The following is a 26,647-nucleotide window of genomic DNA, read 5'->3' on the forward strand; positions in this document are numbered from 1 at the left end:
ATATTGGCTGTCCTCCAGTCTTTCAGCACTTGTCTAAAGATGTTTTAAATATCTCTGCTAGGGCCCCTACAATTTCTGCACTAACCTCCCTGAGGGTCCGAGGGAACAACTTGTCAAGCCTTGGGGATTTATCCACCTTAATTTGTCCCAAGGCAACAAACACCTGCTCCCCTGTAATCTGTAAACCTCGCTGGTGCATTGCCATGTCGTCTTTTGCCCTCCTGATTTCCTCCTCAAGTGTTCTGTAACATTTCTCTTACTCCTCAAGTGCCTCCTTTGTTCCTGCCTGCCAACAACTGCTATGCATCTCCTCCTGTTTCTTAAGTAGGGTTCAACATCACTCAAAAAACAAGATTCCCTAAACTTGTTATCCTACCTTTTATTCTGACAGGAACAATAAAACTCTGTACTCTCAAAATTTCAGTTTTGAAGGCCTCCTGTTTACCAAGTATACTTTTGCCAGAGAACAACCGGCCCCAATCCACACTTGGTAGATCTTTTCTGATACCTTCAAAATTCACCTTTCTCCAATTTGGAATCTCAACCAGAGGACCAGATCTATTCTTTTCCATAATCACTTTGAAACGAATGGCATTGTGATCGCTAAATGCAAAGTGTTCCCCTGCACAAACTTCTATCACCTGCCCTGTCTCATTCCCTAATAAGAGATCAAGTATCGCAGTCGGCCTCGCTGGGAATTCCACGTACTGATTAAGGAAACTTTGCTGAACACATTTGACAAGCTCTTTCCCGTCCAGCCCTTTTACAGTACGGGAGTATCAGTTTATATGTGGGAAGTTACAATCATCTTTTTAGATTAGATTAGATTATGAAGACACGCAGTCCTCTTTTATTGTCATTTAGTAATGCATGCATTAAGAAATGATACAGTATTCCTCCGGTGTGATATCACAGAAACACAGGACAGACCAAGACTGAAAAACTTACAAAAACCACATAATTATAACATATAGTTACAACAGTGCAAACAATACCATAACTTGATGAAGAACAGTCCATGAGCACAGTAAAAAGTTCAAAGTCTGTCAAATGTCCCACATCTCACGCAGACGGGAGAAGGAAGAAAACTCTCCCTGCCATGCCCGACCACAGTCCGACTCTGAGTCGTCCGAAAACTTCGAGCCTCTGATCAGCCCTCCGACACCGAGTACCAAGCACCATCTCTATCCGAACGATTCGACCTCAGCCTCAGTCGCCAGCAGCAGGCAAAGCCAGGGATTTTGGGGCCTTCCCTCCGGAAGATTCTCGATCACGCAGTAACAGTGGCAGCGAACCAGCATTTCAGAAATTTCTCCGGATGTTCCTCTCTGCTTTCACTTCTGTCTCCATCAAATCAGAATTGTTCAGGACCCTATTTAACAGATACGATATAATTTCACCAGAGAGCTGCACGCGCTGTGTTGTGCTGCCATCTCCTCCCGCCTCGCACAATCTAGTAGCACAATCTCAAACAAGAGAAAATCTGCAGATGCTGGAAATCCGAGAAACACACACAAAATGTTAGAGGAACTCAGCAGGCCAGGCAGTATCTACGAAAAGAGTAAACAGTTGACATTTCTTCCCGAAACTTCGACTATACTCTTTATCATAGATGCTGCCTGGCTGCTGAGTTCCTCCAGCATTTTGTGTGTGTTGCTCTAGTAGCACAATCTTGTGTTTCTTGCAACAGTCTGTGATCTCTCTACAAATTTGCTCCTCTAAATCCCGTGGACTGTTTGGTGGTCAAAAACATAATCCTGTTAACGTGGTCATACCTTTCTTATTCCTCAGTTCTACCCATACATCCCCACGAGATGACCTCCCCAGTGTGTCCCGACAGCCCTGCCGTACTATATTCTCTTCTCCCTTTAATCCATCCCGCTCTATCACGCTTAAAACAACAGAACCCCTTGAGCTGCCAGTCCTGCCCCAAGTCTCATGACTGGCTACAGTATCATAATCCCATGTGCTGATCCATGTCCTAAACTCATCTGCCTTTCCTCTGTTACGTACCCCGTAACTGGGTTGCCAAACCAGCAGAAATGGATCACTCAGTTGGAGTCTGGAGTACTAGAACTAAGAAAGTTTTATTAAAGAAACAAGCAACACAGTAATCGAAAGGATAATAAATGCAACAGTTCAGCGATGATAAACACACATGTGCACAGAATTAAGATAACAGCATCAATCAAGCTCTATCGTTGTCTAGGGGTAAATGACCAAATTTCAAAGTGACTCAAAGTTCAGTCCAGTTTAGTAGTTCAGTTCGCAGTAATCGTTGCCATGGATGGACAACGTGGGGGAAGAGAGAGATAGAACAGGAACAACTGATCATTCAGAACGGCTTCACTCACAGACCGGCGAGATTGCTCACAAGCAACTTTTGGGCGGGTCCTTGGTGATGTCATCTGAGGTCACCGACTGTGACCCCTCCTCCAGATGCAGTCGATCCTCTGCAGTGAACCCGGCACCCAGGCAAGGGCGGACACACACCGGGTTCCCGCTGATCGTACCTTTCCACCCTGGCCGTTGTCTGGTACTTCTCACCCACTCGTGAGAGGCGCACCGCTTCCAGGGTTTCGTTACCTCGGGTGGCGTGTGTGTGTGTCCTTCTTAGCGAACCTGTCCCTTTTTATCCCCCTGCTGGGGCATCGCCTGTCCACCACTTCAAACAGTTCAGGGTTCAAAGGGGGAGCCGCTCCAGACAGCTCTCTCTCCCACGTCCCTTCATTACACATCTCCAGACGCTGCTCCATTGTTCCTTATCTCTCCTTCCCCTGAGGGCAGGTGGCAGACCACTTGCTGATGTCACTGATGCTAACCCAGGCCAGCAAACATCTTAATTTTATGTGTATTCTCGTCACACTTCCCCCCTTTAAAGGATTTTTACCGGGAGGTAAAAATTACAAACATGAATACATTATTTGATACATACACAAATATACATCTTTATCAGCTATTTGGCTAACACAGCGAGTTTGAAGCTGTCAACACCTTGACACAGTCATCACATTTTCTGTTCCTTTTACACGTGTTATTAATAATCCCTTAGACCAGGCTCCAACTCAGCAAACTTCATAGTGGCCAAAAACACTGATGAATTGCGATCAATGTAACCTCTCATTTGGCTTTTTCCCGGGCCACAATAACAAGGGTCGTCCCATTCCGACTCAGTTTTCTCTCGCAAGGGCTTAGTAGGAGGGGGACGGGTATTGACCGCAGAATTATTGCAAAACTTCCTGCAGTACCCCACCATCTCCAAGAGCCTTCTGAGGGCCCTCTTGTCTGTCGGGGTTGGGAGGTCAGCGATAGCCTGCACTGTAGCTTGCATCGCTGCCAGCTGCCCCTGTGTCACCACAATTCCCAGGTAAGTGACCCTCGTGTGGCCGAATTCATTTTTTTCAAGGTTCACTATCAGGCTGGCTTCAGACAGCCGTATTAAATTGCCAATACACACCTCTGTGTTCATCAGCCCTTTAGTCACTGAATTACTCAATATATATGAGTGTTCTTTACTAGGCTGCCCTATTGTAACAGACATCACCCAACGTCCCAGTTCTTTGCATTTCCTCGGGACCATCAAACACATGGGTGCGAGTCGTTTAATTACTTCTAAAGATTCGCTTTGTTCGGGGATTAAGGGAGAGACCTTATCAGTAGACCTGGCCAAAACAATAGCCTTCTCCCATCTGACCGATCCCATCCTAATCTTTTCAAAATGGTTTTTTCCTCTTATCAGGGGGCCCCTAGCTTCATTGATTTCCACGCTAACACCGACTAGGTTTGTTAGCATATCAAAAGCCGGTGATCGTCTCAGTTCGCGTCGGTCATGATCAATAACATTTTTCCCCCTGGGCAGCCGGTAAATCTCTTTCATGATTCCACCAACTGTTTCCTCCAGCACCGCAAAATGTCCACCGGGGTTACCTCGTGGGCCATGTTAAAAACCTCATCCCCATAACTCTTTTGCACCACCCCCCACTCCTCATCTGCGGATACTGTCCTTGATGTCCCTTTCTTCCTTAGCACTTCCTCATCCGCACAATAGCCTACTAGTTCCCTTGTTAAAGCTGTGTCAGAGAGAGCTGTCTCGGCAAAAACCATCAGCCCCTCGTCTCGTTCCTGTGTCTGCACAAATTCTTTACTGGCTACTGCTACGTCCGTCCCAGCTCCCTCACTACCTCTTATCTCACTACACCCTGTCTCATACAAGGTTGGCAGAAATGTTTCAGCTAAATTTACCACCACAGCTAAATTCACTACCGCAGCCCCATGATGAACCTGTGAGTCCATGGGCAGGGCCTCACTGTTGGCAGGCTGACCTGTCAATCTCACGACTGGGAACACGATTCCCCCGGCGATGTCATTACCGAGCAAGACTTCCACGTCTTTCACCGGTAATTTGGACCTCACCCCGATCGTGACTAGTCCAGAGACCAGGTTGCTCTGTAAGTGTATCTGGTGCAAAGGGACTGACTCTGTCCCTTCCCCAACACCTTTGACCTCTACCTCCCCAGTCTGGGTCTCTGAGCTAAACTCTAATACACTCTTCAGTATTAGTGACTGACACGCTCCCGTGTCTCTCCAGATCCGCACTGGAACTGGTTTTAACCTCTCCTTCACTGACACCAATCCGGCCGAGATAAACCTCTCGCGCCCTTCCTGGACTTTTTCAGACCTGTCCTTCCCTAGTGGTTCGCTTAACAGCTCGATACAGCCATTCCAAATTTCCGCTTTTCCTTTCCCCGTCTCCTTCCTTGGGGCAAAGCACTTGGACGCAAAGTGTCCGGCTTTCCCACAATTATAACAGACGACCCCAGGAGACTTCCTACCAGACTGCTCCCGGTCTACCTTATCCTTTTCACTAGTCCCCGGCTTACTTTCTGACTTTTCCGGCGGACTCTCCCCGCCGTCCTGACTACCCTTCTGGTAGCCTTTACTCGGGGCAAACTTCATTTTATGCGTCAACGCATACTCATCCGCTAACTTAGCAGTTGCGGCTAACGTGGCTGCCTCTTTCTCATCGAGGTAGGGTCTCATACCCTCAGGGACACAACCTTTAAACTGCTCAATCAGGATCAGTTGTAGCAGTCTGTCATAATCCCCCTCTACCCCTTTCGAGGCGCACCAACGCTCACAATATGTTTGCATCTCACGAGCAAACTCCAAATACGTGCAGCCCCACGGCTTCCTTGCATTCCGGAACCTCTGCCGGTATGCCTCCGGGACCAACTCATAAATCCTGAGGATGGCCTCTTTCACCACCTCATACCTCTGGGCATCTTCTCCGGACAAAGCTGAGTAAGCTTCTTGGGCCTTCCCTTTCAGTACACTCTGAAGTAAAACAACCCACTTATCCCTCGGCCAGTCCTGACTTATAGCCACTTTTTCGAAGTGGAGGAAGTACCGATCCACGTCGGTATCGTCAAATGGGGGAACCAGCGTAACTTCCTGGGTCACCCGGAACCCTCCACCTTGGTTCGGCACGAGCCCCTGCTCGGCCCTTATCTTTAACTTCTCCAGCTCAAATTCCCTTTACCTCTGTTTCCCTCTGTCTTCTCGCTCCCATTGCCTCTCTTTCTCCTCTCTCTCTAACTGTCTCTCTCTCTCTCTTTCTCTTCTCTTTCCAACTGTCGTACCTGGAACTCGTGCTCGAGTCTCAGTTTTTCAAGCTGTACCTGTACCACGTCTCCAGCAGGTTTTTCAATAGACACCACCCCCAGCTCACCTTGGGGAAACACACCTTTAGATACATAGTGTTCTACAATAGCTCTGTGTATCTCCTCTCTCCTCATTGTCGACTTCACCTTAGCAAGATTCAACCGTTTGGCCACAGCTACCAATTCCGATTTCCTGGCATCCTCTAATGCCTCCAAGGTCGGCGCCTTTATAAATTCCTCAGCCTCCATTTCTGCTGTTTGTCTTTTCTTTCTTTCGGGAATTTTAACCCAATCAATTTACTCCGTCCCAAATTTAGCGTTCAAAATCGCGGACGAGAACCCCACTTATGTTACGTACCCCATAACTGGGTTGCCAAACCAGCAGAAATGGATCACTCAGTTGGAGTCTGGAGTACTAGAACTAAGAAAGTTTTATTAAAGAAACAAGCAACACAGTAATCAAAAGGATAATAAATGCAACAGTTCAGCGATGATAAACACACGTGCACAGAATTAAGATAACAGCATCAATCAAGCTCTATCGTTGTCTAGGGGTAAATGACCAAATTTCAAAGTGACTCAAAGTTCAGTCCAGTTTAGTAGTTCAGTTCGCAGTAATCGTTGCCATGGATGGACAACGTGGGGGAAGAGAGAGATAGAACAGGAACAACTGATCATTCAGAACGGCTTCACTCACAGACCGGCGAGATTGCTCACAAGCAACTTTTGGGCGGGTCCTTGGTGATGTCATCTGAGGTCACCGACTGTGACCCCTCCTCCAGATGCAGTCGATCCTCTGCAGTGAACCCGGCACCCAGGCAAGGGCGGACACACACCGGGTTCCCGCTGATCGTACCTTTCCACCCTGGCCATTGCCTGGTACTTCTCACCCACTCGTGAGAGGCACACCGCTTCCAGGGTCTCGTTACCTCGGGTGGCGTGTGTGTGTGTCCTTCTTAGCGAACCTGTCCCTTTTTATCCCCCTGCTGGGGCATCGCCTGTCCACCACTTCAAACAGTTCAGGGTTCAAAGGGGGAGCCGCTCCAGACGGCTCTCTCTCCCACGTCCCTTCATTACACATCTCCAGACGCTGCTCCATTGTTCCTTATCTCTCCTTCCCCTGAGGGCAGGTGGCAGACCAACTGCTGATGTCACTGATGCTAACCCAGGCCAGCAAACATCTTAATTTTATGTGTATTCTCGTCACACCTCCAATTCCCCTTGCCTTGAAGTATATGCAGGTTAGAACTTTAGTTCCACCAGGCTCAACCTTTTGATTCCTGAGCTTGTGTTGTGGCACCCTGCTTCTTAACCCCTGTAACTCTAGCTTAAATCCCCCCTGCCCCAATGCAGCTCTGCTAAACCTTGCTGCCCGGATAACATGTCACCTCGGTAGAAAGAGCACCCGGGGAAAACACAGGCGCTCCATGCAGAGGCATTGCAGAGATTCCGCGCAGGATGGCGCCGGAACTGCTCTGAAATGCCGTTAGCTGTGGGTGAGACACTATTACAGCTAACGGCATTTCAGAGCTTGGAGTTCAGTTCCGGCGCCATCCTGCGCGGAATCTCTGCAATGCCTCTGCATGGAGCGCCTGTGTTTTCCCCGGGTGCTCTGGTTTCCTCATGCCATGCAGTCCAAAGACGTACCGGGTAGGTTAATAGGTCGTTATAATTTGTCCTGTGATTAGTTTAAGGTTAATCGGGGTTGTGGGGTTTTTGGGGCCGTGTGCCTACTTTGCACTGTATTGCGAAATATGAAATATATATTAGTCCCCCTCTAGTTCAGGTGCAAGCATTCCCTTCTGCACAGGTCTCACCTTCCCTGCAAGAGAGCTCAGTGATCCAGATATCTGGAGCTCTCCCTACTGCACCAACTCCTGAGCCACATGTTAGGCTGTATGATTTTCCTATTTCTGGCCTCGTGAGTACGTGGCACAGGTAGCAATCCTAAGGTCACAGCCCTGGAGGTCCTGTCCTTTAACTTGCACCGAACTCACTGAGCTCACTTTGCAGGACCTCATCACCCACGCTACCCATGTCAGTGGTACTGGCGTGGACCACAACCTCTGGGTGTTCACCCTCCTGCTTAAGAATGGTGTGGAATTGATCCAAGATGTCCTTGACCCTGGCACCCCAGAGGCAACAAGCTATCTGGACACCTTGTTCTTGTCCACAGAACCTCCTTTCGGTTTCCCTAACCAACAAATCACCCATCACTACAGCTTGCCTCTTCCCTGCCCATTCTCAGCGCACTAGCCATGTACTAACAGAAAAAAAACTTACTCCGAGCCTGTCCTTGTGCTTACTCAAGCCTGTTCTTGCCAAAGTCTGACCATTCCAATACCCACAAAATGCTGGGGGAACTCAGCAGGCCAGGCAACATCCATGGAGAAGAGTAAACTGTTGACGTTTTGGGACTTTTTATGAGGATGGTCTTGAACTGAAACCATAAGACATTGGAGCAGAGTTAGACCAATTGGCCCATTGATCCACTCCACCATTCCATCATGGCTGATTTATTATCCCTCTCAATCCCATTCTCCTGCCTTCTCCTCATAACTTTTAATGTTCGAAAACCTACTAACCTCCGCTTTAAATACACCCAATGATATGGCTCCACAGACATCTGTGGCAATGAATTCCACAGATTCACCACCCTCTGGCAAAAGAAATTCCTCCTCATCTCTGTTCTGAAGGGAAGTCCTCCTACTCTGATGCTGGGACCTCTGGGCCTAGACTCCCATCTATAGGAAACATCCTCTCCTGTCCACTCTGTCTAGGACTCTACTCAGGAGGTAGCAAATTTTGCTCAAGTTATCAGTGAAGAGCAAAGCTGCATTGTCTTTGTGATGCAAAAATATAACCCTGAAATTATTGCTTTATTTGATTTTCAACACTCTTTGCAGTATAATGTATATGTTGCATGTTCTATGTTATGAATAAAAGGCATCTGATTTGTGTTTCTGAATTGCAGTTTGTTTTATTTCATTCTTAATTTAACAAGATTGTAATTGCATTATATCTGTGTTTTCTTCGGACTTGCTCAATCCAAAAAGGAGAGAATAAACAGACGTGAAAGGGAAATCCTTATTCTGATTTGTTTCAGCATCTGCAACTCACGCTAAGTTTAAAGGGGTATGGGCCAGGCAGGGGCAATTGGGCTAACTTTGATGGGCATTTTGGTCGGCAAGGTTGAGTGAGCTAAAGACTGTTTCTGTGCTGTGGTATTCCAAAACTCTACTATCCTTTTTGTTTTAAGACCATAAGACAGGGGAGCAGAAATGGGCTAGTCAGCCCATTGAGTCTGCTCTGCCATTCCATCATGTATGCTTTATTATCCCTTCCAACTCCATTCTTCTGCCTTCTCCCTATAATCTTTGTAGGAGCTATGTATCTGTTTTTTGTCTGCGTCGTATTTTGCATTGCGGGTTAATTATGTTTATTAGACCATAAGACATAGGAGCAGAATAGTCCATTCAGCCCATCGAGTCTGATGTGCCATTCCATCACGGCTGATCCCAGATCCCACTCAACCCCATTTATTACGGTAGTTGGTCACATGGGTGAGGCATGGTAAAAGTGAAGAGTTTAGTTATGTATTCGTGTCCATTCAGAAATTGGACGGCAGAACAGAAGAAGCTGTTCCTGAATCATTGAATGTGTGCCTTCAGGCTGTGTAGCTCCTTCCTGATGGTAGCGATGAGAACAAGGCATGACCAGGGTGATGGATGTCCTTAATGGTTGTTTGTTTGCTCGTTGTTTAATAAAGGATCAAATACATGTCTTTGACTTTGAACTTCACTATTGGATTGGATCAGAGGGCACGCCATACGGGGTAATTCCGTGTGCTTGGTCTCCAACAGCAGTGTTGGTTTGCTTGAGTAGCTGCTACAATCCTTGACAACCTTTGCATCAAGCATACCCAATGACTTGGCCTCCAGCCACCTGTGACAATGAATTCCACAGATTCACCACACCCTCTGGCTGAAGAATTTCTTCCTCGTCTCTGTTCGAAAAGGACATCCTTGTGTGCTGAGGCTGTGCCCTCTCGTCCTAGATTCGCCCACTATTGGAAACCTCCTCTCCGCATCCAGCAGTTGAGTGTTGGTAAACTTACACTTATCCAGGCAGGGGGATTATTTTGCACCGTGGCACGGTAGTGTCGTGGTTAGCACAATGCTTTACAGTACAGGCGACTCTACACTGTATCTCAATAAATAAAAAGTAAATAATCCAAAGCACTCTTGTACTGTATACGGTGGAAAGACTTTGGAATGTTGGGAGGACATTTGCTCATTGCAGGATAACTAGCCTCCGTACTTTTGAAAGAAGAGATTTTGTGGCTAATCAATTGAGTTTCTGGTCAATGTTTTGCAAGATGTTTTGCAAGATGTTGTTGATAGCAGATGGAGAAATGGCAATGCAACTGAATTTCAAAAGTAGGTGGTTAGATACCCTCTATTATGTTCTGAAGTACATATGGGACACCATGTGTATTGCCTCTGATTCTTTTGTTCTCCTCTCGTTGCATATGTGATAGTTACCCAATCTGTGTAGTTATCTCAATAAACAAATTTCAGTGTAATAAGTAATTTAATTAGACAAATAATTCCCATTCCAAGATGTCAACCCATGGATAAGGCCACTCTCAGGCTGGAGGAGCAACACCTCTCTCTCTCAGTAGCCTCCAACCTGGTGGCATAAACATCGATTTCTCCAGCTTTCTGGTAATTTCTGCCCCTTTGTTCCTTTCCCCACTCTGGCTCCTCTCTTACCTTTTCTCCTCACCTGCCTATCATCTTCCTTTTGTGCCCCTCCTCCTTCCCTTTCTCCCATGGTCTACTCTCCTCTCCTATCAGATTCCTCTTTCTTTAGCATTTCTTTACCTTTTCTGCTTATTGCCTCCCAGCTTCTCACTTCACCCCTCCCCTACCTGCTACCTTCTCTCTCACCTGGCTTCTCCGATCACCTTGTTGTATTCCTTTCCTTCCCCCCCCCCCAACATATTCTGGTTTCTTTCCTCTTCCTTTCCAGTCTTGATGAAGGGTCTTGGCCGAAAATGTCAACTATTTATTCCCCTCTGTAGGTGCTGCCTGACTTTCTTACTTCCTCTAGCATTTTGTGTGTTCGAGCTATCTGAACGTCACCTTTCCTGCTGCAGCTGGCTCCACTGTTTATTCTTCTTCTAATCTCTGATTCACTGCTGCGATCTACTGTCAGAGACAAATTTATTATAGATGAAGTATTGTTGCACCGCTCCGGGCCTTGTGGCGCATTGGGTGTCAACCTTGCCGTTTCTTTAGCATTTGTCTGTTTTCTTTTTAACGCGGCTGAGTTGGTAGCTCATTGGTCAACCTAGCATGTATGGAAAGTGTACAAGGAGCCGGCCGGATTCGAACCCGGGACAACTCTGCTCGAAGTCCGGTGTGGATGCCACTACTCTGTCTGGCTAACTAAATTAGACTCCTGTGCTTGTGTTTTCTTTACATTTACAAGGAATTGAGTTTGGCCAGACATGACCCTCTATCTAATAAATGTGACGACCTTTATATTTAGATCCTGATGCTTCGTAATCGTGTGTTTGAGAAGGGGATACAATTTTTATTCCCAGCATGCTTCATTCCCTAAGGTTGTTCTATTTCCCTTTTCTTGATCATCATCATCATTATGTGACATGTCACATGATGTGGGCAACCATGGTCTCCCTGACCATGATTGTTTCTGACAATTTTTTTCTGCAGAAGTGGCTTACATTACCTGCTTCTGGGCAATGTCTTTACAAGACGGGTGACCCCAGTCGTCATCAATACTCTTCAGAGATTGTCTGCCTGGCATCCATGGTCGCATAACCAGGACTTGTGATGTGCACCAGCTGCTCCCATGGCTTTGTGTGACTCTGATTGGGGAGTTAAGCACCTTACCCAAGGGTGATCTGCAAGCTAGCGGAGGGAAGGAATGCCTTGCACCTCCTTTGGTAGAGTTGTATCTTCACCCCGCCACACCCTTTCTTAATAAAAGAATAATATTACCTGTCCAGTTGGACTGGTTCCTTAAAGTTGTTTTAGCCAAGGTTGGTAGTGGGAGATAAGTTCCCACTACCTATTAAATGCTCCCAATGGCACACATCTCAAATGGCCTCTGATAACCAAGTCCAGCTCCTGGACTTTATGTACGGCTTCGCTACTAATCTTGGTGGAATCATTTCTACTGACGAGGCGGGAGCAGAGATGGTTTACTAGTGTCTTAAAACCAGTTGCTTCGGACAGTTGGGGCTTATCAGCTGTGGTTGGCAGTTCACCTACGAGAAGGAAAGCTCGGATCTCAAACCTCTGCTGCCTAGTAGCTATACTCGCTCATGGGGAAGGCTTTGGGAGTAAACCCCAAGGGAAAAATCTGGAGCTGGAGTTCCTAAGATGATCCTACATTGAGAATAATGCTGTCGAACAACTCCTACGGCACTGCTGGCGCCAAACTGTATCAGTCTCTGCCATTCCTTTGGATTCATCCGCTGTGTAGAGAGGGGGAGCCTGCTACATGGGCGACAGCTTGCTGTCCATATCGTACTGCCCTGCCTTGCATGTCACATAGACAGCTGGAACACAACATCCGTGGTGGACCCTGACCAACAGAGGGCCCCAAGTTGGACTATTTGCTTATCAAATCAATTTATTGTAAATTGGTTTATTATTGTCACTTCTACCGAGATACAGTGAATAACTTTATTTAATTTGCCATCCATTTTAATTCCGCCAATTCAGGAGTAGGTTCTTCCCTTCCATCATCAGATTTCTGAATGGTCCGTGAACCCATGAACACTACCTTGATATTCCTTTTGTTTTGTACTATTTGTTTATTATAGAAGAAGAAGAAAGCCCTTAACTCCGAGTGGAGTCTTTGGGAGGCTGTCATGACGGCGTTTTTTTTAAAGAAAGCTTTCTTATTTTTACAAGGCCGAGTTGCTAGCTCAGCCCTCAACCCAGCACGGATGGAAAGCGTGCAAGGGTGCCGGCTGGATTTGAACTCGGGAGCCTTCGCTCCGAAGTCCGGCACTGATGCCACTACGTCACCAGCTGGCTATTTGTTTATTATACTTCTGTAATTTTAGATTTGTTAACTTGGCGCTGTACAGTTGCTGCAAAACGACACATTTTATGTAACGCAAACACGAGGAATTCTGCAGATGCTGGAAATTCAAGCAACGCACATCAAAATTGCTGGTGAACGCAGCAGGCCAGGCAGCATCTCCAGGGAGGTGCAGTCGACGTTTCAGGCCGAGACCCTTTGTCAGGTCTAACTGAAGAAAGAGCTAGTGAGAGATTTAAAAGTCATTTTATGTAATTCCAGTGATAACAAGTCTGATTCCTCAATACATATCACTTCATCACAGCAGTTCTGGTCACCAACCTGCAGGAAAGATGTTAACAAGGTTGAAAGAGTACAGAGAAAATTTATGTATTGCACTATACTGCTGCTACAAAAAAAAACGAATTTCATGACTTATGAGTGATGATAAACCTGATTCTGATACGGGTCTCCCTATTGCGGACTGAGAGTGGGAGGGGGGAAGGGAGAGGGGAATAATGGTTGGAGAGAGTGGAAAGGGGAGGGGAGGGAGTGAGAAGCACCAGAGAGACATTCTGAAATAATCAATAAACCATTGTTTGGAATCAAATGGCCTTGCGTGGTGTCTCAGGGGTGGGTGTGTCTGCACTCATGCCAACCCCCCCCCCAACTCCTGGCATTCCTTCTCTGCCACCTCTCCCACATTCCTCCCACGGTGCCCTATCTTCTTACCTTTGCCACTCCCAACATACTTTGCTCTTACCAGATTTACAACCATGAATAAAATGGTGACGGCTGGAGAGACATCAGACAGCGCGGAAAGTCGGCAAATGGGGCAGCAAGGCCTAGCACCCCGAACTGCAGCTCCCAAACAAGCTACGAAGAACCCTTCTGAAACATACACCCAGGGGTGCCCGGGAGGTGGGGGGGGGGGCCCAATCGGACGGTCTCAAGTAAACGGACAATTGACTGTGAGCATAGTCTGTATCTGCAGCAAGGTGTGCAAAACCCTGAGAGGTCTGAAGATCCACCAGACAAAGATGGTCTGCTTGACGAGGGAACGAGTGAAGTAACGCACAGGAGCAGTAGCTAGTACTGCAAGTTCTGTGGTGCTGACTACAGAACCTGGTCAGGCGGAGGAGGAGCCCGGCCCGGAGTCACCCCACAGTGCCTGGAACCTCCAAGCAACACAAGTCCCCCCAGTGAGCAGAAAGTCGGAACAGCGTCAGGCGAAGTGGCCTGCCGCTAACAAGAAGGAGTGGCTCCAGTTGGAAAAGGATGTCAACAAGATTCTGGAGGCGATATTGAAGGGCAATGCTGACCAGAAGCTCCGGACTATGTGCACCTTCATAATGAGCATAGGCTCAGAACGGATTGGCGTCAAGGAAAATCATGGAACAAGTAATTCAGCGAGACCAAACCGGTGGGAAGAGAAGATCAGACAGCTGAGACAAGAACTCAGATCTCTGCAGCCCCAATTTAAGTTGGCCAAGAAGGAGGAGAAGACTGCCCTGTCAGACCTCACAGATATCATCAGGAGGAGGCTCATCACACTCAGGTGGGCTGAGTGGCACCGAAGGAAGGGCAAGGAGAGGGCCCGGAAGGGCAGTGCTTTCATTACCAATCCCTTCGGCTTCACCAAGAGGATACTAGGACAGAAGCAAAGTGGCTACCTCAGTTGTTCTGTAGAGGAGATAAACCACCATCTCAGTATCACTTTCAGTGACACCTCGAGAGAGCAGGACCTCGGCCCGCGTGAGGCACTGGTGACACCTCCAGAACCGGTGACCCAATTCAACATCTCTGAACCCATCCTGAAGGAGGTCAAAGAAGCAAGAGCAAGTTGGCCCCAGTGGAGCGCCTTACAAAGCCTGCAAGCAGTGTCCAAGGCTCCTTGTGCGACTCTGGAAGACCTTAAAGGTGATCTGGTGGAGAGGAAAGATTGCTGCTCAGTGCAGGCACGTGGAGGGTGTCTGGATACCAAAAGAGAGGATTCAAGCAACATCAAGCAGTTTCGTATTATCTGCTGCTCAGCTTTGAAGGGAAGATCTTCTTCAAGGTTGTGGCCCAATGTTTAACTGAGTTTCTCTTGAAGAATGGATGCACAGACACAGCAGTACAGAAGGGGGGAGTCCCAGGAGTACCTGGATGCCTAGAGCACACGGGAGGGGTGACCCAGCTGATCCGGGAGGCAAGGGAGAACAGAGGAGACCGTGCAGCACTCTGGCTAGACCTAACCAACGCCTATGGATCCGTCCCACACAAGCTCGTGGAAACAGCACTGACAAGACACCATGTTCCACAGATGATCCGAAACTTCATTCTGGACTATTACGGCAACTTCAGGTTGAGAGTCTCCTCAGGGTCATTAACATCCGCCTGGCATCGGCTGGAGAAGGGCATAATCACTGGCTGCACAATCTCAGTGTCACTCTTCTCACTGGCCATGAACATGATTGTCAAGTCAGCGGAGGTGGAATGTAGAGGCCCCAAGTCTAGATCTGGTACTCGGCAGCCCCCCATAAGAGTATTCATGGATGATCTAACGGTGATGGCAACATCCGTCTCTGGGTGCAGATGGCTCCTTCCAGGGCTGGAACGGCTCATCTCATGGGCAAGGATGAGCTTTAAACCAGCCAAGTCCAGGTCTCTGGTCCTGAAGAAGGGTAGAGTGGCCGACCGGTTCCGCTTTACCCTGGGAGGGACCCAGATTCCAGCGGTGACAGAAAAACCAGTCAAGAGCCTGGGCGCGATCTTCGACAGTTCCCTGAAGGACACAGCCGCGCTTCAACAAACCAGGAGCGACTTGATAACCTGGCTCACCACAATTGATGAATCGGGGCTTCCAGGAAAATTCAATGTCTGGATGTACCAACACGGAGTCCTGCCAATGCTACTCTGGCCCTTTCTGGACTACGAGGTGCCAATGTCAACAGTGGAGGCTCTGGAGAAGACCATCAGTCAGTCTCTCCGGAGGTGGTTGGCGCTCCCCTGGAGCTTAAGCTGCATTGCCCTGTATGGGCATTCCACCAAGCATCAGCGGCCTATCAGAGGAGTTCAAAGTCACTCAAGCCAGGGAGGTTATCATGTACCGAGACTCTTCTGATGTTAAAGTTCCTTCGGCAGGAATCTGCGTAAAGACCGGAAGGAAGTGTCAGGAGCAGGAAGCTGTCCATAGAGCAGAGGCACAGCTGTGGCACAATATTTTGGTGGGCAATGTGGCGGTGGGGTGGGCAGGACTGGGCTGTTTTCCCAAACCACGCTACGACAAAACCCATGGAAAGGAGAAGTGTCAACTGGTTCAGAATGAGATACGAGCAGAAGTGGAGGAAGAACGATACAGCAAGATGGCCGGCATGTACAAACATGGTGCCTGGACTAGATGGGAGCATGCGGAACCTCGCAGGTTCACCTGGACAGAGTTCTGGAGAGCCGAACCATTGCACAGCAAGTTTCTCATCCAATCAGTCTATGACGTTCTCCCAAACCCGGACAACCTGCACAGGTGGGGCATGGCAAACACTCCAGCACGCCAACTGTGCTAGAAGAGGGGCACCTTGGAGCATTGGGGGAAGGGCAATACCGCTGGCGCCATGACCAAGTCCTAAGGTCTATGGCGGATGCAACCAGCACAGCGATTCAAGATAGCATAAATCAGCACGCTCCCAAACAGTCCATCACCTTTATTAGAGCGGGGGAGAAGGCTCAACATCGGCTTAGCTCCTCAGGAGGGCTTCTTGCCACTGCACGAGACTGGCAGCTCCAAGTCGACCTCGGGAGGCAACTCAAGTTCCCGGAGAACATCGCAGCCACTCCGCTCCGCCCGGACATGGTATTAATATCGGAGTCTACAAAGCCAGTGGTCCTGGTGAACTTTCTGTTCCCTGGGAAGACCGGATTGAAGAGGCCAACGAGTGCAAGAGGGCTAGATACACAGATCTTATTGCAGAATGCTGGAGCAATGGCTGGAGAGCTCACTGTGAGCCAGTCGAAGTGGGTGCCGGGGCTGTGCTGGCCATTCATTACAGCGGACTCCAAAACTCCTTGGAATTAAAGGACTGCAGTGCAGAAGAGCCACCAGGAACATTCTGGAGGCTGCTGAAAAGGCCTCGCGGTGGCTGTGGATACAGAGGGGGGATCCGTGGAGTAGTGCGCCACTTGGACATAAGTCAGGGGCTGATCACCCCCGGCTGGGTCGCCCGGTCGAGGTTGTCTGATGATTAAAGACCCGAAACACCCTATGACCCCAGGTTCATCACTGAAGACATGTCCAAGTAGCACCAGAAGGTGTATTCCACAACAACAAACCTCATTTCGTGACAGGAGCGAGATATACGAGCGAGTTGAGTGGTGTTGCAGCAACCAGCTTGCATGTGGTGTCAGTAAGACCAAAGAACTGCTTGTGGACTTTGGGAAGGGTAAGATGAGGGAAAATAAACTAATCCACATAGAGGAATCAGTAGTGGAGAGAGTGAGCAATTTCAGGTTCCTGGGTGTTAATATCTCTGAGGTCCTAAGCTGGTCCCAACATATCAATGTAGCTATAAAGAAAGCAAGACGGTGGCTATATTTCTTTCCAAGTTTGAGGAGATTTTGTACGTCATCAAAAGCACTCAAATTTCTACAGATGCATTGTGGAGAGCATTCTGACGGGCTGCATCATCGTCTGGTATGGGGGCGATGGGATACTGCACAGGACCAAAGAACACTCTGCAGCTTACTTAAATTAGTCAGCTCCATGATGGGTACTAGTCATAGTCATACTTTATTGATCCCGAGGGAAATTAGGTTTCGTTACAGTTGCACCAACCAAGAATAGACATAGCAATATAAAACCATAAATAATTAAATAATAATATATAAATTATGCCAGAAAATAAGTCCAGGACCAGCCTATTGGCTCAGGGTGTCTGACCCTCCAAGGGAGGAGTTGTAAAGTTTGATGGCCACAGGTAGGAATAACTTACTATGACACTCTGTGTTGCATCTCAGTGGAATGAGTCTCTGGCTGAATGTACTCCTGTGCCCACCCAGTACATTATGTAGTGGATGGGAGACATTGTCCAAGATGGCATGCAACTTAGACGGCATCTTCTTTTCAGACACCACCGTCAGAGAATCCAGTTCCATCTCCACAACATCACTGGCCTTACGAATGAGTTTGTTGATTCTGTTGGTGTCTGCTACCCTCAGCCTGCTGTCCCAGCACACAACAGCAAACATGATCGCACTGGCCACCACAGACTCGTAGAACATCCTCAGCATCATCCGACAGATGTTAAAGGACCTCAGTCTCCTCAGGAAATAGAGACGGCTCTGACCTTTCTTATAGACAGCCTCAGTGTTCTTAGACCAGTCCAGTTTATTGTCAATTCGTATCTCCAGGTATTTGTAATCCTCCACCATGTCCACACTGACCCCCTGGATGGAAACAGGGGTCACCGGTGCCTTAGCCCTCCTCAGGTCCACCACCAGCTCCTTAGTCTTTTTCACATTAAGCTACAGATAATTCTGCTCACACCATGTGACAAAGTTTCCTACCATAGCCCTGTACTCAACCTCATCTCCCTTGCTGATGCATCCAATTATAGCAGAGTTGTCAGAAAGCTTCTGAAGATGACAAGACTCTTTGCAGTAGCTGAAGTCCGAGGTGAAAATGGTGAAGAGATAGCCAGGACATCTTCAAGGAGCGGTGCCTCCGAAAGACAGTATCCATTGTTAAGTACCCCCACCAGCCAGGGCATGCCCTCTTTTCATTGTTACCATGAGGAAGGAGATACAGAAGCCTGAAGGCACACACTCAGCGATTCAGGAACAGCTTCTTCCCCTGTGCTATCCGATTTCTGAATGGACATTGAACCCACGGACACTACCTCACTACTTTTTATATCTGTTTTTGCACTGCTTATTTAATTTAACTATTTTACATATATTTACTGTAATTTACAGTTTTATATGTATTATGTTATCATGTATTGCATTGTTATGCTGCTGCAAAGTTAACAAACTTCACGACATATGCTGGTGATATTAAATCTGATTCCGACAAACATGCTCTCCGCTCCACATCGGGAAATATAGTACTGTGCTAAAGTCTCAGTCAGCCTAGTTATATATATGTGACTTTGACTTTTACACAGTACAGTTGGCCCTCCTTATCCGCGAGTTCTGCATGCGCGAATTCAACCAACCGCGAATCGAGAAAACCTGGAAGTGCTCTTCCAGCACTTGTTGTTCGAGCATGTGCAGACTTGTTTTTCTTGTCATTAGTCCCTAAACAATGCAGTATAACAACTATTTTAGTTATAACATCAGCAAGGGAGATGAGGCTGAGTACAGGGCTACGGTAGGAAACTTCGTCACATGGTGTGAGCAGAATTATCTACAGCTTAATGTGAAAAAGACTAAGGAGCTGGAGGTAGACCTGAGGAGAGCTAAGGTACCGGTGACCCCTGTTTCCATCCAGGGGGTCAGTGTGGACATGGTGGAGGATTACAAATACCTGGGGATACGAATTGACAATAAACTGGACTGGTCTAAGAACACTGAGGCTGTCTACAAGAAGGGTCAGAGCCGTCTCTATTTCCTGAGGAGACTGAGGTCCTTTAACATCTGCCGGATGATGCTGAGGATGTTCTACGAGTCTGTAGTGGCCAGTGCTATCATGTTTGCTGTTGTGTGCTGGGGCAGCAGGCTGAGGGTAACAGACACCAACAGAATCAACAAACTCATTCGTAAGGCCAGTGATGTTGTGGGGATGAAACTGGACTCTCTGACGGTGGTGTCTGAAAAGAGGATGCTGTCCAAGTTGCATGCCATCTTGGACAATGTCTCCCATCCACTACATAATGTACTGGTTGGGCACAGGAGTACATTCAGCCAGAGACTCATTCCTCCGAGATGCAACACAGAGTGTCATAGGAAGTCATTCCTACCTGTGGCCATCAAACTTTACAACTCCTCCCTTGGAGGGTCAGACACCCTGAGCCAATAGGCTGGTCCTGGACTTATTTCATAATTTACATATTACTATTTAACTATTTATGGTTTTATTACTATTATTTATGGTGCAACTGTAACGAAAACCAATTTCCCCCAGGATCAATAAAGTATGACTATGACTATTTTACAGAGCATTTACATTGTATTAGGTATTATAAGTAATCTAGAGATGATTTAAAATATACGGGAGGATGTGCGTAGGTTATCGTGGATCGGGATCGAAAAAAACCGGAAGCTCTCTTACTACGTAAGTCAGAACAGGAACATCTGGTATTATTTAGTATCAGTTAGTCAAATATTTGTCTTAGTATATAGTATATATTTTACCTTTCTATGCATATAAAACACTTAAAAAACATATGTTTCAGCGCCGGGCTCGGGAACGGAAATTTCCGAGTTCAATCCAGTGACAGATCGTTCCCGAGCGCACTGTCCATCCCTGCCGGGTTGATGTGGAGGATCAAAAACCCAAAACCCAATAATTAAACCACTGCGTTGCTGCGTAATAATTGTTGCTTTAATTGGGCAGGGCCTTTCTCACTTTATCTTTTAAAATTGTTCCTGTCGTTGACCGACTGTAGCCTAATGCTTTTTCAATGACCGATGGCGTTTCACCTCTTTTGGATCGCTTTATTATTTCCACTTTATTTTAAACTGCGATCATGATTATTTTCGTGAACAGAAACACTGCAGATTCAGAGCTCTGCCACCGGGTCCTAATGCCCACTGCACTGAGACAGGTTAAATAAGGTCCGGGGTTCCGCTGGGTCCTAAGGTCCACCGCATTGAGACAGGTTGAATATGGGACTTGAGCATCCGCGTGTTTTGGTATCCGCGAGGGGTCCCGGAACCATTCCCTCGCGGATAAGGAGGGCCGACTGTACTGTATAAAGCTCTGTCATGTCAATATTCTCTCCAATCCTTGTAGATTTCCTTTCCTCCGCATGGGATAGGGATTTATTGAAATCGTACCAGACACCAACATTGACAGGTCCACACTATGTTCTTCTCCTGGGGTCACTGCAAGTTCTGTAATTGAGATTTGAGATAAAGATTAGCTGTATTTGTTGCATGTACATCAACACAAACTGTGAAATGCATCTTTTGCATCAAATCAAATCACGTGAGAATGTGCTAGAGACGGCTTGCAAGTGTCACCACGCTTCTGGCGCCAGTAAGGCATGCCGATATCTCACTAAATCAGAGTAGGTGGATTTACTGGTGATCAAAATCTGCAGATGGAAGTAATAACATGATATTTCCAGCTTGTGAACAGAAATTCTTTCTGTGACATGGCAAGGTTGCCTCTCGGTAAATGCTGAATCTAACTTTACAGTGCATAATTAACAAAAATACATCAACTTCAACTAATATTGTCCTGATTTAAATATGACCATAAATGCATGCAAGAATAAATTGATATATGTAAAGAATTGTACTTTAATCAGTTGGAGCTTTTTACATTTGTTCTAAGTATGGTCTGCAGTATTGGAATACAGTACTCCCTATTATCTGCAAGACACATAAAAGTTGCTGGTGAACGCAGCAGGCCAGGCAGCATCTCTAGGAAGAGGTACAGTCAATGTTTCGGGCCGAGACCCTTTGTCAGGACTAACTGAAAGAAGAACTAGTAAGAGATTTGAAAGTGGGAGGGGGAGATCCAAAATGATAGGAGAAGACAGGAGGGGGAGGGATGGAGCCAAGAGCTGGACTGGTGATTGGCAAAAGGGATATGAGAGGATCATGGGACAGGAGGCCCAGGGAGAAGGAAAAGGGGGGGAGGACCCAGAGGATGGGCAAGGGGTATAGTCAGAGGGACAGAGGGAGAAAAAGGAGAGGGAAAAAGAATGTGTGTATATAAATAAATAACGGATGGGGTACGAGGGGGAGGTGGGGCATTAGCGGAAGTTTGAGAAGACTGTACCTCTTCCTAGAGATGCTGCCTGGCCTGCTGCGTTCACCAGCAACTTTGATGTGTGTTGCTTGAAATTGCTCGTGTATTATCTACTTGACATTTTTGTCCATTTTTATTTGGATTTTTTAAAAATCCAGTTTCTTATTGAGTATGTACCTGGGAACACTAATAAAGATGTTTACTCAGTAAATGATTTTTTAAAAAAAACCTGTGGATCCTGGACATTTGAAATAAAAATGGAAAATTCTGTAAACACTCATTAGGTCGCTATTGCCTATGAAAAGTGAAATGGAGATGGTTCATTGGGTCCATGTCTCTCCATTGTAAACATGTTTTATAGTTTAAGAACGCCAGTCATTAGTAAGCAGTGGTTTCTCTTCCGCTTCAGGCATGCTTTTACACATAGGCATTTTCCTTGAAGCTTTAGCACTAGATTAGGAGATGGATTGTGACCTCAGTAATTCACTGCAGAGGCACACCTGAATATTTGCCCATCCAAATTTGCAAAACCTGTTTGTAATGGTATCTGCTCAGCATGCAAGAACACTGTACATAGTTTAGGTATATGTAAATGAGACGACTAAGTCCTGTAAAAGGGCTTTCTGTTCTTTAAAAAGCCGAGATGTGGCTGGAGCAGGTAGATGTGGCACAGTAGTGTGATGGTTTGTGTGATACTGTTACAGAGCCAGTGATCACCAGTCAGGGTTTAATTCTCTTTGCTGTCGGAAAGGAGTCCGCATGTTCTCTCTGTTACTGTGTGTGGGTTTCCTCTGGGTGCTCTGGTTTCCTCCCACATGCCAAAGATCCGAATGAGCGCACACGCATGGAACTAGAGAAGCAGTGACAGAGAGAGAGAGAGAGAGAGAGACAGGCACGGGGGAGGGGGAGAGGGAGAGAGAGAGAGAGAGTGTGAGAGGGTCAGAAAGAGAGAATGAGAGAATCATAGAGGGAGAGGTGGGAGAGGCACAGAGAGAGAGCCATATATAATATGTATTTTAAATAGTTAAATAATTAGTGCAAAAAATAGAAATAAAAGAAGTACAAACAAGAGAAAATTTGCAGGTGCTGCAAATCTGAGTAACGCACACAAAATGCTGGAGGAACTCAGCAGGCCAGGCAGCATCTATGGAAGAGAGTCCAGTCGACATTTCGGGCTGAGACCCTTTGGCAGGACCTGCAGTTTGTGTTGCTCGAGTGAAAGAAGTAATGAGGTAGTGTTTATGGCTTCAGTGCTTAGAAATCCAGTGGGAGAGGGGAAGAAGCTGTTCCTGAATAGTTGTATGTGTGCCTTCAGGCTTTTGTACCTCCTTCCTGATAGTAGCAGTGAGAAGATGGCATGTCCTAGGTGATGGGGGGGTACTTATTGATGGACGCCACCTTTTTGAGTCATCGCTCCTTGAAGATGTCCTGGATACTGTGGATGCTAGTGCCCATGATGGAGCAGACTAATTTTACAACTTTCTGCAGCTTACTTTGATCCTGTGCAGTAGCACCCCCTGCCCCATACCAGATGGTGATGCAGCCAGTTAGAATGCTCTCCATGGGTCAACTGTAGAAATTTGTGAGTGCTTTAGGTGACACACCAAGTCTCCTCAAACTCCAAATGAAATACAGTCGCTGTCACACCTTCTTTGTAGCTGCATCGATATGTTGGGCCCAGGATAGATCCTCAGAGACCCAGGAACTCGAAATTGTTCATTCTCTCCACTTCTGATCCCTCGATGAGGACTGGTGTGTGTTCTGTTGTCTTGCACTTTCTGAAGTCCACAATCGGCTCTTTGGTGTTACTGACGTCGGCTGGTATATTTTGCTCCTGTATGCCCTCTGGCCACCATCTGAAATTCTGCCAACAATAATCGGGTCGTCAGCAAATTTATAGATGCTGTTTGAGCTGTGCCTAGCTACACAGTCGTGGGTGTAGAAAGAGTAGAGCAGGTTAGTAGTTTAATTGGTCACATGGGTATAATTGAGCATTGCAGGCTCAGATTCCTTGGGACAGAAGAGCCTGTTACCGTACCATATCTCTAAATAAATATTGTGAGGAGTCCTCAATGTGGGGAACTTGTAATATAGTTCCAGAGGTGAAGCTTCTCTGTTCTGAATATTATGTTCTAATCAAGCAGTTGTGTTTCTCATGACATAGAAGGAAACCCACTGGGTTTCTGCTGGCTATCAACAATTCCTTTAATCTCATTCCCCAACCCCCATGACTTCCCAATAATGCATTCTCTGTCAACTCCCTTCTCATTCACCTGCCACCCACCTAATGAGGTTCAATGTTCAATCGCCCATTAACTTATCAATCAGGACATGAAAGAAACATGAGTGAATCCCGTGTGGTCACAAGGCAAAGATGGAAACTTCACACGGACAACACCAGAAGTCGGGGGGGAACCTGGGTCCTGGAGCCGTGAGGCAGGAGTGCTAATGCTATGTGCCTCCCTCTCCCCTCCCTCGATGCTCCAATTCCACTTCTCTGGAACGCTGACTGGCTTACTCAGCTGGCAAGGGCCTCCTGATATCCTTGTCTTCATTTTGCTCTCTGTGCAATGATTTAAATGTAACTGGTATTACATATTTTTACTTCCTGCTGTCTAATGTTTGGAGTCTTCTGAAAGTCCATGAGCAGGTCTACTGGAGGTGAACGATGATGATGGGAATCTTGGTCCGCATGGATAAGTTGGGTCGGAGGGGCCCTCTTCCAAGCTGTCTGACTCTGGACACAAAACGGGCTGTGAACAAAACGTGGCCACAATGGACCCTATCTTGGCATGCATGTTTGGCTCGGTTACTTCTCTGCATCCTAAATCCTATTTGCATCCTTAAGATTGTTTCCGAAACTGCTTCCTTTGACTTGTTTACAGTACAGTAGCTGCATAAACATTTATATTGATAAGGATGGGAGGAGAAGATGGCGGCGTGACACAGCGCTCGCGGCCTCTCCGGTGATGAATCTGTTATCTGTCAAGTAGGAGGCCATGCACAATTCTGATTTGATGGAAGCAGACGTGAGAGCACGGAGGAACATCTGGTGAAACTTCTGAAATGCCTGTTTCGCTGCCGCCTCTAATGTGCGATCCAGAATCTCCGGAGGGGAAGGCCCCGAATCCTCGGCTTTGCCTGTTGCTTGGCGGTCGGGGCCGGGGTCAAAGCGCTCGGCAGTGATGGTGCTCGGTGTCGGAGGGCTGGTCGGAGGCTCAAAGTTTTCGGATGGACTCAGAGTCGGACTGTGGTCGGGTGCTTCCAGGATGCTGCATCGGCAAGTTTGCGGCGCTGGAAGCTCATGGCAGGGAGAGTTTCTCCCTTCTACCGTCTGCGTGAGATGTTGGAGCTATCGGGACTTTGAGACTTTTTTTAACCGTGCCCATGGTCTGCTGTTATCAAATTACGGTATTGTTTTGCACTGTTGTAACTATAAGTTATAATTATGTGGTTTTTGTCAGTTTTAGTCTTGGTTTGTCATGTGTTTCTATGCTTTCATACCGGAGGAACATTGTATCATTTTTTAATGCATACATTTCTAAATGATAATAAACGAGGACTGCGTGTCCTCATAATCTAATCTAATCTAATGTCATGATATATTCTTAGTGAGAAATTATCTAAATGTACAAAATGGCTACTTTACTCCATTTCAGGACTGCAGACTTTGTTTGTGGATTTACTGTGCTGATGGCTAGGAAATAGTGACATTTTTGCATCACCAGCTGTGACCACCTTTCCAAGAATCAGAACGGAATTGGACAATTGGCAACCTCAAGGTCCCCCACCATCCAGGCATTGTTCCCTTCTAGCTGCTGCCATTGGGAAGGAAGTACAGGAGCCTTGGGTCCCGCACCACCAGGTTCAGGAACAGTTATTTCCCTTCAACCATCAAGCTCCTGAACCAGCGTGGATAACTTCACTCACCTCAACACTGAACTGATTCCACAAACTATGGACACATTTTCTAGGTCTCTACAAATCACGTTTTCAGTGTTATTTAGATGTTGTTTTTGTGTTTGTGCTGATTGTCATCTTTTGCACATTGGTTGTTTGGTAGTCTTTATGTGTGGTTTGTCATTGATTCTGTTGTATTTCTGCGTTCTACTGTGAATTCCTACAAGAAAGTGAATCTCAGGGTAGTATCTGACAACATACGCACTTTGTTAGTAAATTTTCTTTGAGCTTTGAACCTGAGAGAGCGGCTGCTTTGTTTAATGAGCAAGACACCCTACTAATCCTGAGACTCGAGATTCTGCGGATGCTGGACATTTTGAGCAACACACGCACGCGCGCGCGCGCGCGCACACACACACACACACACACACACAAAGTGCTGGTGGAACTGGAAAGATAAGGTAGCATCTCTGGAGGGAAGTGAACAGTCAATGTGATCTGTCTTGTGACTTTAATAATTTATTTGCTGATACACACCAAATGACTCAGAAGCTTGTGGGTGAAGATGACCTCATCGCCGGAACAAGTAGTGAGGACTTCTGGGCTTGATCATGGAATTTCATTGAGATATGGTGTGGAATAGTCTCTCCTGGCCAACCCCCCCCCCCCCCCGATTTAACCCTAACCTAATCGCGGGACAATTTACAATGACCAGTTAACCTATCAACAGGTACGTCTTTGGACTGTGGGAGGAAACTGGAGTGTGTGGAGGAAACCCACGCAGTCACAGGGAAAACGTACAAACTCCTTACAGGCAGCAGCGGGAAGGAGTTTGTACGCTTTCCTCTTGAGCGCGTACGTTTTCTCCAGGCGCTCTGGTTTTGTGAGGGGCGGGTTGTATCTGACAACGTGGTGGTCAGAGGGCCACAGTACTGTGTTGTACTGCTCTACGTTCTGTCAGAATCCGGGTGAAATTATACGTCTTTCACTGTGTGCCTTTTTACGATTGTTATTGGTTCTTGCGTTGTACGCTGCATTGGCAATTGTGAAACGGAGGCACAGTGGCGCATATAATCAAGCTGCAGGCTCTGTTCCAGCAACCCGGATTCGAACAGGACTGTGGTGCTGT

At 47.0% G+C, this 26,647-nt stretch overlaps 1 protein-coding gene and 1 pseudogene across 3 annotated transcripts in view; both read left to right on the plus strand.

The window, feature by feature from the left end:
• Window positions 1-26,647, plus strand: part of dop1b (DOP1 leucine zipper like protein B) — a 199,853-nt gene that overhangs the window by 3,183 nt on the left and 170,023 nt on the right. The gene's annotated exons all lie outside the window — the stretch shown is intronic.
• On the plus strand, window positions 14,060-17,268 carry LOC134347462 (uncharacterized; annotated as a pseudogene).

Source organism: Mobula hypostoma, chromosome 6 (genome assembly GCF_963921235.1).
Source record: "Mobula hypostoma chromosome 6, sMobHyp1.1, whole genome shotgun sequence".
Classification (NCBI taxonomy): domain Eukaryota; kingdom Metazoa; phylum Chordata; class Chondrichthyes; order Myliobatiformes; family Myliobatidae; genus Mobula; species Mobula hypostoma.